Source organism: Rhincodon typus, chromosome 3 (genome assembly GCF_021869965.1).
Source record: "Rhincodon typus isolate 14 chromosome 3, sRhiTyp1.1, whole genome shotgun sequence".
Classification (NCBI taxonomy): Eukaryota; Metazoa; Chordata; class Chondrichthyes; order Orectolobiformes; family Rhincodontidae; genus Rhincodon; species Rhincodon typus.
In genome coordinates this window covers 104,351,376-104,363,850 of record NC_063334.1, presented here as the reverse complement: position 1 = coordinate 104,363,850, position 12,475 = coordinate 104,351,376, and the positions used below count along the sequence as shown (strand labels likewise).

The 12,475-nt window shown below is 38.3% G+C and overlaps 1 protein-coding gene across 1 annotated transcript in view; it reads right to left on the bottom strand.

Annotated features, from left to right (window-relative positions):
- Positions 1–12,475, bottom strand: part of sorbs2b (sorbin and SH3 domain containing 2b) — a 146,081-nt gene that overhangs the window by 101,467 nt on the left and 32,139 nt on the right. The gene's annotated exons all lie outside the window — the stretch shown is intronic.

The window sequence follows — 12,475 nt, the reverse complement described above, 5'->3', positions numbered from 1 at the left end:
GAGAGGAAAGAGGCAAACTAAACAAAATGGGAATGTTCAATCACATCAACTCAAAATTCCACTTACTGATAAAAAGCAAAATTAAATTATGGTTAAAAATAGTGGGAGATAAAGAATACCATTTTCGACTGAAGTATTAAAGGGAGACTTTTCTTTTTAAGTGGTTACTCATCTCACACTGTAAAGGTATCATTCAGTGCTTTTTATTTCTGTTGAGCACCTTTGTATCCATTTAAAAAGCAGACAACGATTGGGCAGCATGGCTTACATCCCTTGTATCTAATGTCCAGGAATCACCAGAATTTCTCACAAGCACAAGCAGCAGAGGGGAGCAAATACACAAGACATTCCTGACAGCACAGGTGACATGAGAGGTGCTGCTTTCTTGCAAAGGCACAAACAGAATGACTAATTAAATCTACTGAAATATACAACAAACTCATCATCAATGGATAAGTTATAAACAACTGAGTGACCCTGTATGTTTATAAAACACTGTCTGAATTCAACAATTTCCACACTATTTATTAAAGTTGTTCAACTTACAGTTGCCTTTGAAGAAAACTTAAGTACTTAATATAAAATAAATAAAAGTCTAGGTTCGTGCCGTCAAAAAGGTTCTGTTCAATGTCAAGTTTTGAAGAGATATTTTCTTGATAAATGCACCAGAACAAATATTAGTAAGTTAATCTGTCAATACAAAGGCAACATGGGAGTAGCTGTGCTTAGGTTAAATCTCACTTGTAAAAGGGCCATGCATCCGAAAGACTTCCACTGACACACACGTAACTCACACAAGTTCTCCTTAACAAAGAAACTAAAGAAATTAGACATTGAAAGGATTTCTTTTGGAGTAAGTTAAGATATTTACAGCTGTCTACATCAATATCCCTATAGTTCAAAGTAAACCATTGTTTTTCAAGTGTTTTGACCGCAAATCCAAGAATTTATTTTTTTGCCAAACCCTAAATGAAAGGTATTCTAAGTGACTGCAGTGACTATGCTTTACTAAGAATTGCTCAGCAATGAGTTTATTATTTATAGATGGTGGAAGGTAATTTGTGATTACAATCATGCAGTTGATCTTGTGACCAGCATGCACCCCTTGGGTTCGGAACCCTTCATCAGGACCTTCACCCTGACCCGAAACATCGATTCTCCTGCTCCTCTGATGCTGCCTGACCTGATGTGTTCCTTCAGCTCCACACTTTGTTGACTAAGTAAATTCTTTGCAACTTAAACTGCACTTAAAAACAGACTGGTTTTATTCTCTTCCTTCCACTCCAACTAACCTACAGGATGGTTTGATCCACAGGAACATAGCTACTGAGGAACACACAGGGATATATTGGTAGCAGTGTCAAATCTGTATATTTTCCCCTATTCTGGTTAGTTGAAAACTTTTCCTTTGAAATTTTAAAACCTTTTTGAATGACAGATATGTGAATTGGAGGAGTGGGGAACATTCATGTTAGAAAAGACCAGACAAATTAATTAGTGCTTCAGAAAACCCTTAGATTTTGGTACCTTGTAGGAGGAAGGTCAAGAGTAGGCATTTCTCAAATAGTAGGGAAGAGTTAATTAAAAGAATCAGTGCACTGATAAAGTGAAAAGGGTAGGAGGCAAACAATCTTAGATGTGGATGGTATGAAAGCAATTTTGTTTTTGTATGCAATCCAACTAAAAAATGTTTTGCTTAAAAAAAGTTATCCTTATGAGCTTATTTGTCCCATAAATCTCTAATAAGTTTTGACCTGATTATCTGCAAAGGGCTTTGAACTAGAATGCGCGTAACTAGACAAAATACACACACAAAGGACTGTTATAGTTAACCCTAATTGTTTTGACCTTCTGGCATTTATATTCACATCGAGAGATGCGGAATTTGCCTTTTTTGGTGCCGTTGACTGTTTAACAAGGCAGAAAGCAGAAAGAAAATCTATGATCAGATCTCAGCATTTTTTAGATTAACACATTTCTTGAATCCTTGGTAGGATAGCCAATGATTGAAAACAAGAGTAGCAAGTTTGAGTCATTTCTTGAATGTCCAACTCTTCTTCCTGGGAGACACCTTGTATCTAACCCACAGTCCTTTCTTTGTTCGAGATTTCAGGCAGTGAGCCACAGCAGTCTTTCTTAATCAAGCACAGCATCAACAAAACTTGCTTCCGTCTCCATGTCCGGCCAAGATAATTGGATATTGAGCAGGATGCTCTGGGAATCTGGAGACCCCAGCTTTTTTTAAAATTCACTTCATATATTATTCACTTAGAGGAGGAAGATAAATGTTATATCTCCAAGTTTGCAGATGACACAAAGCTAGGTGGAAGGTAAACTTTGAGGAGTATGTAGAGATGTGATTCTCTCAAGTTGACTGAGTGGGCAAATGCATTACAGATAAAGTATAATGTGGATAAATGTGAGGTTATCCACTTTGGTAGCAAAAACAGGAAGGCAGATTATTACCTAAATGGAAACAAATTGCAATAGGGAGATGCAACAAAACCTGGGTGTCCTTGTATACCGGTTGCTGGAAGTAAGCATGTAGGTACAGTAGGCAGTGAAGAAGGCAAATGGTATGTTGATTTTTACAGTGAGAGGATTTGAGTGCAGGAGCAGGGATGTCTTACTGCAATTATACAGGGCATTGTTGAGACCACACGTGGAATACTGTGTACATTTTTGGTCTCCTTATTTCAGGAAGGATGTTCTGGCTATGGAGGGAGTGCAACAAAGGATTACTGGACTGTTTCCTGGGATGGCAGGAATGACAGAAAACAGTTTGGATATGTTAGGACTATATTCAATGGAGTTTAGAAGAATGTGATGGGATCTCATAGAAATCTATAAAATTCTACACACACCTCCACCTAACTTTGTTCTGAGGAAGGGTCACCGGACCCGAAACGTTAACTCTGTTTTTTCCTTCACAGATGCTGCCAGACCTGCTGAGCTTTTCCAACATCTTTGTTTTTGTTCTCGGTTTCTATAAAATTCTAACTTGACAAGGGTAAATGCAGGAATATATGTTCCTGATGCCTGGGGAGTCCAGAACCAAAGTTCAAGCTCAAGGATACGGAGTAAACCATTTAGGACTGAGATGAGGAGAAATTTCTTCACTCAGAGACTTTTGAGCCTGTGGAATTCTCTGCCATAGAAAGTGGTTGAGGCTAAAACATTACACGTTTTCAAGAATGAGTTAGATATAGTTCTTAGGGCCAAAGGGATCAAAGTGTACGGGACGTATGTGGGAATAGGGTATGGAGTTGGATGATCAGCCATGATCATATTGAATGTTGGAGCAAGCTGAAAGAGCTGAATGGCCCACTCATGCTCCTGTTTCCTATGTTTCTATGACTCCAAATGTTAGTCTGGTCTTTATCACTCAGTCGCTATCCAGCTCATTGAAAACCATACACAGAAGGTAAATTATTCTACATTCCAACTTATTGCTCATTCAAATCACAATGGGTCTAAGTTATAGAACAGCCAAACACACTCAGTAGAACCATGTACTAATGAATTCCTGTCACATTAATTTTCAACCTTTAATGTCACAACAACTGCCCGACTATTATGTTGTGATATTTGCTTTTGAAGAATTTCTCAACAAAATACAATGGCAGGAATAGAATAATTATACAAATTATGATTGGATCATTCTACATAGATTAAAATTAAATATTTTACTTTGTTTGCAAAAGATACAATAAGTAACACATGTTATAAAGTATGTGATTAGCCTCAAAGGAAATTGATGCGCACCAAGCTTATGGGGAGAAATCTGTCTCGAATATTCAATGAAACAACTGTCTGTTTAAAGCATCTTAGCTACAGTCAAGTGTTTTAAAAATTAATAAAAATCTGGGAGATGATGGATACACTAACTGTCACTTATAACGAGAGAGGACTGAGCCTTCCACTTTCCCCAAGAGCATAAAAAATGCCCTAGAGGCTATTAAAATGAACATTAATTACTACGTACAACTTAATTTGCAGCCATTTGTTTTCTATGCTGGTTGACACAATTTTTAGATTTTCATCTGATTTCAGAGAGGGGATTAAAACTGTGTCAATGTTCTCTGCAGAATGCTAAGACTAAGTGAGGTGTGTGAATCAGCTCCCTCATTTAAATTCCCTACTCCCAATCGCACTCCCTATCCTCTTTGGCTGGCTGCGAAGACTTTTAATTCATTCTGGCTGCATCATACTTCAATTTAACTGTGATTCAGGAGTTAGCTGTTTAGTTTAGTTATAATACAGAATCCAAATATAGAAATATACTTGTTACATTTAACTTGTTAGGGTCTGATTAATATTGTAATTATTCCACAATTCTTTGGGACTTCTGTCATTCTTGACTGTACCAACAGAATGTGTCAGGATATTTTACCTCAAAGATTTCTTCACATTTACATTCCATACACTTCGTATAGATTTTCCTGTTATTTCTGTGGATGTTACCCACTCTATAATCCTCTGTATTGGTTTGATATTGCAAAGTTCTAAAAAGTGAAATAGCCAGAATAAAACAGCAGACAGATGTTCATTTAAGAGAAGCTGACCTGATCAACATCTCTCACAAACACAGTAAGGAAAGTGTCTGATTTAATTAGGATTCACGATAATTAAGCTAAACTCCAGGTAATGAACTAACATATACTTCCTCTTCTGGAAGAATAGACATCAGGAGGTGACCATACTCACCTAGACAATCAGAATCTAATCACACTGCCTTAGACCTGAGTTCAGGACTATCATTGGTTAACTGTGGTTGTGATTTGGAACGGGTTAATAAGTTTGGTATTTCAGCCATAGTGTGCAGAAAGTGGAAAGAGAAAACAGAGAAGACAGCACTCTAGCTAACCAAGGACCAGAATTCCATTGTGAATCAGTCAAATTCACTGCCTCATTAACTGTAATTTCTGTTGTACTTGTCTTGATAACTTAATTTGTGTATCTTGTCTAAACACACCCAGAGTGGTTTCATATTTGGTCAGACGCTAGCACAATTCCTGTTGCATGAGTCTAAAACAAGGAGCCTATTACAAAGTTTAACTGAGTGAAAGGAAGAGGAATTTTAGTATTTACTAACCATGATAAAGATAAGAAATGGTTACATTATATTTGCATTTCTGTATGTGTTTGCAGTTTTTAAAAATATCCGCTGAGTTCATGAGGTCTTAGGTTTTAACTTGAGACCATGGTTGGTTAATTGATGTGTCCTGATCAGTAGTGAAATCTATAGATATCTTTTCACTTTCAATGAATGAATGTTTCTCCAATTTTCTTTATCACAGGGCACTGTTCTTTTAAAAATCTGAGAGAAATAGTGAAAAGAGAACAAGTTGCTTTTCGGCTGTTATGAAACCACTTTCTTCTCTATCCTCTGCCCCAAAGAATGTTGCCTGACATAAAGTTCCTTTGTATATTCCTGTGTCTGTTTTCATTGTTTTTCTGATGTTGGATATTATGCAATCAAACAGGAAGTACAGATCTCAAAGACTGGTTTCAGTCATTTAGATGACATGTTAGTTTCAGTTCAGACTAGGTCTTATTAATTAATCTAATAATCATTGCAGCCATCTCAAACCAGTGATTTTCCTTTTTTTTTGAAAAGTCCTAGGCATTAAAAATTAGATGATATAAATTAAAAATTGATAGTTCATTTTTATCACTTTAATAACATTGATTATAAAGCACAGCAGCAGCAAAAAATTACAACATCTAACTGTTTAATGACAATCATTACAAAGTAAAGGTATCACAAAAGAACTGGAAGTTATAAGATTGAGGGTCCCCATCAAAATTGCTGGTAGAAATGGAAATGGTGGACTGAAAGATAGAAAGGTTTTGTATTCACATAAGAACTTCTGAATTGCATGAATGGTGCTCACGGTGCTAAACAAGACATCCAAAAGAAATTTTAATAGGATATCTGGAAACCATTCAATGAAATTAAAACAGGCCTTTAATCAAATAAGATGCCCAGGAAGTGTGAAGTAGAACTGTGCTGAACAAGCTCTTTTAAGATTTAAGAATAGCATTGTATATTGATCTTAGAAATGATATATATATATCTCATTCTGCAATGGTGAATTGCAACTATCTGTGACAATGAAAAGAGTTTGAAAGTGGAACAAGTGTTTTTCTCTACAGGTAGATCTGATTCTTTTAGTAAACACATCAGTCAAGTTGCCAAGCAAAACATATTCACCAATTTTAATTTTAGCTTCATCACTTGTGTGGTCATATGACCAGCAGCAGAAATGGCTACTATACTGGTCAAGAGCTAGTATCAAGCATGCTGGGAATTTTGGTCAACTCTGGCCTCAGTTAAAACTGCTGCCAGGATATGTTGTGACCTGCAGTTTCCTGTGTTGATCAAATAAGGCAAATGTCATGGTGCCTTTAGACATACTAGCACTATACTACCTTATAACGGAGCATGCAGTGTGACTGTTTATGACTTAGTGTAAATATTTGGGAGCTGTTTACCAGTAAACTCCATTGGCTGGAATTGAACAATGTGATCAGACTTCAATTAATTCATTGGCTGAGTGCCAGAGATCTTTCTGGAAGTGGAACACACTTTCGGATAAGTTAGCAGAATTAAGGAATTTTCTTGGATGAAGCCTTCCAGACCGTATTTGAGGAACACATGCCCTGAAGACACTTTCAGAGTTGTCAAAGAACCATGAGGCAACACACTGTAGGGATTCTATATAAAAAGAAACCTACACGGAAAACTAAATTGGCCACTTCACTCGAATTGGTGTTGTATTTTATTTAAGTCAAAACTTATAGAGTTAGAGTTTGGATTAAATATGGATTAAGTTAAAGCCAAAGAAAAGTGAAGTTAAATGAAGAGAGTTAAAGTTGGAATTAAGTTAGATGAAGTAAGAAGTAAATGTTGCAATGAAAGTATGCTTTATTTAAGTATGAAATAAAAAAGGATTTGCTTAATTAAAGTCTGAGTTGGTTCCCTCCCCTTTGTCTGTCACACAAAGGAAGAATACTTTTATGAAAGGTTTAAATACTTCTTTTTGGGCAACAGCTGGATTGACTGACTCCTCTGCTGCTTAGCAAGAGTCTCAGCCCTCTGAAAGAAGAAATTCCTACTCATCTCAGTCTTAAATTGCTGCATCTTAATTCTGAGACTATGCCCTCTTCTCCTAGTCTCCCATGAGGGGAAAAATACACTCAGCATTTTTCCTTAAGAAACCTGTATGTCTCACTGAGATCACCTTTCATTCCTCTAAACTCTAGTGAGTACAGTCCTAACCTGTTTAGTCTTTGCTCATAAGACAATACCTCTATAGCAGGAATCATCCAAGTGAACCTTTTCTGAACTGTCTCCAAGGAAATGATATCTTTCCTTAAATAGGGGAACCAAAGCTGCTCACAGTACTCCAGATCACATCTCACCAGCACCTTGTACAGTTGCAGTAAGACCTCCCCACTCTTTTATTAAAGTAAGGACCACATTCCATTCATGTTCCTGATTGCCTGCTACACCTAGAATCACAGCATCATCCAGCACGGAAACTGACCCTTCTGTCCAGTGCGTCCATGCCGACTAGGGTTCCTAAATTAAACTAGTCCCATTTACCTGTGTTTGGCCCAAAGCTTTCTTCTGCATGTACCCCTATTCATGTACCTGCCCATATGTCTTTGAAATGTTGTAATTGTCCTGCCTCTACCACTTCCTCTGGCAGTTCATTCCACATATGAACCACCCTCTGTAAAATGTTCCCTTCATGGTCCCTTTTAAATCCTTCCCTTCTCACCTTAAACTTGTGCCTTCTAATTTTGGACTCCCCTCCCTTGGGAACAAAGACCTTGACTGTTCACCTTATCTATGCCCCTCGTGATTTTATAAACTTCTATAAGGTCACTCAACCTGAGAAAGAACCTCTTATCTTCACTCACACTTTCCTGCCTATGATCCAATTCTCTACTCATTAGTGTTTTTTACATTTATTTGCACAATTGGACAGAATGATTCCAGATTTTAGCCACTAGAAAAAGGTGCATTTTAGAATGTTCAAAAGTTTAGAAGAAAGATAGATGCTGGCTGCAATCTTTAGCAGGAAGGATACTAATGCATCAACAGGGCAATCACTTCTAAACATTCATGCATCAATGAATAATGAAGGATTTCCTGTTCATATTAATGGTATTCAGGCTTCCAAATGAAAGTACTTTTGGCCATGAAGATACACAGTGCATAACTCTCTACAAATAACAGACTGAATTACATTGTCAGCCAAGAATTTCAGGATGTAGTGTGTAGAAATAATCTGGAGTAAACTGTTATTTTAAAGTTTGGACTGTGTAACTAATATCAATAACTTAGGAATGGTAGATGTCTGGCACAAAAGCATAATAAGTAGATACTCAGCATTCTGTTCAGGCATTAGAAGTTATCCTTTTTCGCTGAGATTTGATAAAGAGTCAATAGACTCGAAACATTAGCTCTGCTCTCAGAACTGCAGAATTTCTTCAGCAATTTCTGTTTTTGTTTCAGATCGCCAGTGTTTGGTAATTAATTGCACATCAAAGCAATATTACTACATCACCTGCTGGAGGAGGTTTCCACAGCTTATATTTGGTCCTCATCAATTTGTAGTCAAATCTTCACAATAAAAAATGGTAACAACACAGCTATTTGCCGTTTCGAAAACATTCACATTGCTATTTCCAAGATTTGAAAGGTACAAGCTGTACCTACTGTGGGAGCCTTATGTACATTCCCACATGTTTAAGAAAAAGAATATCAGCACATCAATACAGCATTCAGCAGGAAATAGAAAAGGTACAAAAGTTAATGCACTATTGTGTCATTTTGTTGGTTTGCAGTGATGTCATGATCCCATATTCCTTAATCACCCAGATTCATTGTTGAGAACTATCTCTGGTCCGACCGAACACCAGTGCATAAGGAGTACAATTTATACATTGAGTATGCAAATTCAACACATGATACTGAGTCACAGAAAAGCACAAATTTAAGGAGCCAATGTACAAATAATTCTTAAAGGTTGCCAAATTCAAATTTTTTTTTTGTGCAGTGACGTATGAGTAGTTGAAGACAGTATATCTTTTTCCTGCATTGTTGTATATCCTTCATGCTTTTAGTGTTTCTCTTTGTTTGTAGAAATGAATAACTCCTGATAAAGCATCACAAAAAAAATCACTTCCCTAATATATTTGCACATTTCTTTCTAAGCAAAGCTCGTTTTATCCTCTAGCAGGAATGTGAAGAAGAGTCTGAAGTGAGAGGAAAAGTAAAATTAAAACTACAATTTTCATGTTGGAGCGGGATTAACAAAACAGTGCTGAAAGATTGAACTATCAATGGGTATCTATTTGAGCACATTGCTTGCCAATCAGATTAAAAAAATAGCAATTAGCCAACAAATCCTTCTGCCTAAATGTCTCACCTCCTTCATTTTTCCACTGAATTGGTGACTCATGTTTCTCCTCAAGAATGACAATCACTACAATGTCCAAAAGCATGTTTATAAATGTTTTATATTGGATATGAATGAATAAACACCGAACTGTATAAACATTTTTCTACCAGTTGATTTACATAAAAGGAGTTCAACTGATGGAAATTTTGTGAGAGGTTTCTACTTTCCAACTGTGTGTTCCTTAAAAATCTTGTATGTTTCCAATTTTTAGTGAATGTTTAACGTTTTCCACTTTGGTGCATTCTTTCATGGATGTGATCATTGTTGCTGCGTCAGCATTTATTACCCATCCTAATTGGCCTGAAGAAGGTGGTGGTGAGCTGCCTTCTTGAACCATTGCAGTTCTCTGACGTAGGGACATCCACAATGCTGTTAGAAAGGCATTCCAGGATTGACCCAGCGACAGAGAAAGAATGGTAATATAGTGCCAAGTCAGGATGGATGTGACTCGTAGAGGAATGTGCTTTCATGAATCTGCTGTCCCTATCCTTCTACGTGGTAGAGGTCATGAGTTTGGAAGATGCTGTCTGAGGAACGTTGGTGAGTTGCTGCAGTGCAACTTGTACACATTACCCATTGCTGCTACTAAGTGTTGGTGTTGGAGAAAGTGAAGATAGGAGGTGATGGGTGTGGTGCCAATCAAATGAGCTTTTTTGTCCTGGATAGTACAAAGCATCTTAAGTGTTGGTGGAGCAGCACTCATCCAGGCAAGTAGGGAGTACTGCATTGCACTCCTGACTTTAACTGGTAGATGTTGGACAGACTTTGGGGAGTCGGGAGCCGAGTTACTCGCTGCAGGATTCCTAGCCTCTAACCTGCTCTTATAGCCACAGCATAGGAGTGGTTTAGTTCAGCTTTTGATTAGTGGTAATTCCCCAGGATGTTGATAATGAGGGTTTTGGCAATGGCAATGGCTTTGAACATCATGGAGTGATGGGTTAGATTCTTTCTTGCTGGATATAGTCACTGCCTGGCACTTGTCTGCTGTGGATATAACTTACAACTCGGGCTTAAATGTTATCCAGGTTTAGTTGCATTTGCACATGGACTGTTGTGCTATCTAAGGCATTGTGTATAGTTCTGAACATTGTACAATAATCAGAGAACATCTCCACTTCTGACTTTAAGATGGAAGGAAAGTCATTGATGAAGTAGCTAAAGGTATTCAAACCTAGGACACTATCCTGAAGAACTCCTGCAGAGATATCCTGGAGCTGAGATGACTGACCTCCAACAACCATAAACATCTTCCTTTCTACCAGCTATGACTCCAAACAGAGAAATAGGCTGAAAACTGGCAGCTGTGATGCTGAGGGCCTCAGAAGGAGGCCAAGATGTATGATCCATTCAACACATCAGGCTGAAGATGGTTGCAAGCATTTCAAGCATCTACCTTTTACACTGATGTGCTCGACTTCCATATTGTCGTGGAGGACGATTATGATGAAATCACTCCTTCCTGTTAGTTATTTCATTGTCCACCACCATTCACGACCAGACACAGCAGGGCTGCAAGCTTAGATCTGATCCAATAATTGTGGAATAGCTTTTTTCTGTCTATCAGATGCTGTTCCTGTTGTTTGACATGGAAGTAGTCCTAATTTGTAGCTTTACCAGACTGACACCTCATTTTTCGGTATGATTGCTGCTGCTCCTGGCCTCCCCTATCATTCTTCTTTGAAGTATGGTTAGCCCCTTGGCTTGATGATAACAGGAGAGCATGTTACATGCCAGGTCATGCGGTTACAGATTGTGGTTGTGTACAGTTCTGCTGCTATGGCCCACAACACCTCACTGGAATCCCAGTATTGAGTTACTTGATCAGTTTATGGTCTAGTGCCTCAGCACATTTTGAGGTTAGCCTTAGTATGAAGATGGGACTTTGTTTCCACAGAGACTGTGCAGTGGTCTACACTACCAATAGTGTCACTGACCCTTGCATCTTCAACAGGTAAAGTACTGTGCATAAAGTCATGCACATTTTTCCTATTGCTGGTTCCTTCATCACCTGCCATAGGCTCAGTTTATGCGTAATATCCTTTAGGACTCGACCAGCTTGATCAGTAATGCTGCTGCTGAGTATTCTTGGTGAGGTTATGCTGAAATCCTAAAGTACAGTTTAGACCTGTGTGACCCTCGGTGTTTTCCTTAATTTTACTGAGTGACTTCGTTTCTGAACATGACCAATGACCCCATTTGGTTATATTTTGACAACTGGCCCTCTAATTTAACTCTAATTCTGACTGATGTGCATTTTTTGTGTTCATGTGATTTTAAAAGCATTCCTGTCCCTTCAGTATTGTCATCGAGTAAGACAGCAAATAAGTCTTCTTAAGTGAATGCCATCTTTGCAAATTCAGCTCTCTCAATCTGTTACACATGGTTGTCTTGGTTTGTCTGATCAAGATAACATTTATGCACGGTGGCAGCGTAGTGGTGATATCACTGGATGAGTAATCCAGAAACCCAGGCTAAAGTTACGAGGACATACGTTCAAATTCCATCATGGCAGACAGAAGTCAAATTCAAAGCCAATCTAATGGTGACCATGAAACCATTTTTGTTTGTTGTAAAAATGCATCTGGTTAACTATTGTCCTTTAGGGAAGGAAATCTGCCCATCCCTACACTTATATATCCTATAACACTTGGAGGGCAGTTGAAATGGGTGGTGACCAGGAGGTTAGGCTGGCTGTTTAGAGCCAGGAGAAGATGCTTGGTGGACCGTTTCTTTGGATGCGGAGGCTGATGGGGTGGAAAGTGAGGACAAGTGGGATTTCCCGGATGTCCTCCTATTTCAAACAACGTTCTTTTCCACCCACTGTCCTCCAGACAGCCCTCCACCGTGCTTTCTCCATTCCCCGTTTCTGAGCTCCAAACCCTCCTTCCAAACATAAAAATAGATTCTCACCCTCTTTCCATTCCAGCTACTGTCTCCGCCCTTCCATTCCACCTACTGCCTCCTCCCTTCCATTCCACCTATTGCCTCCTCCCTTC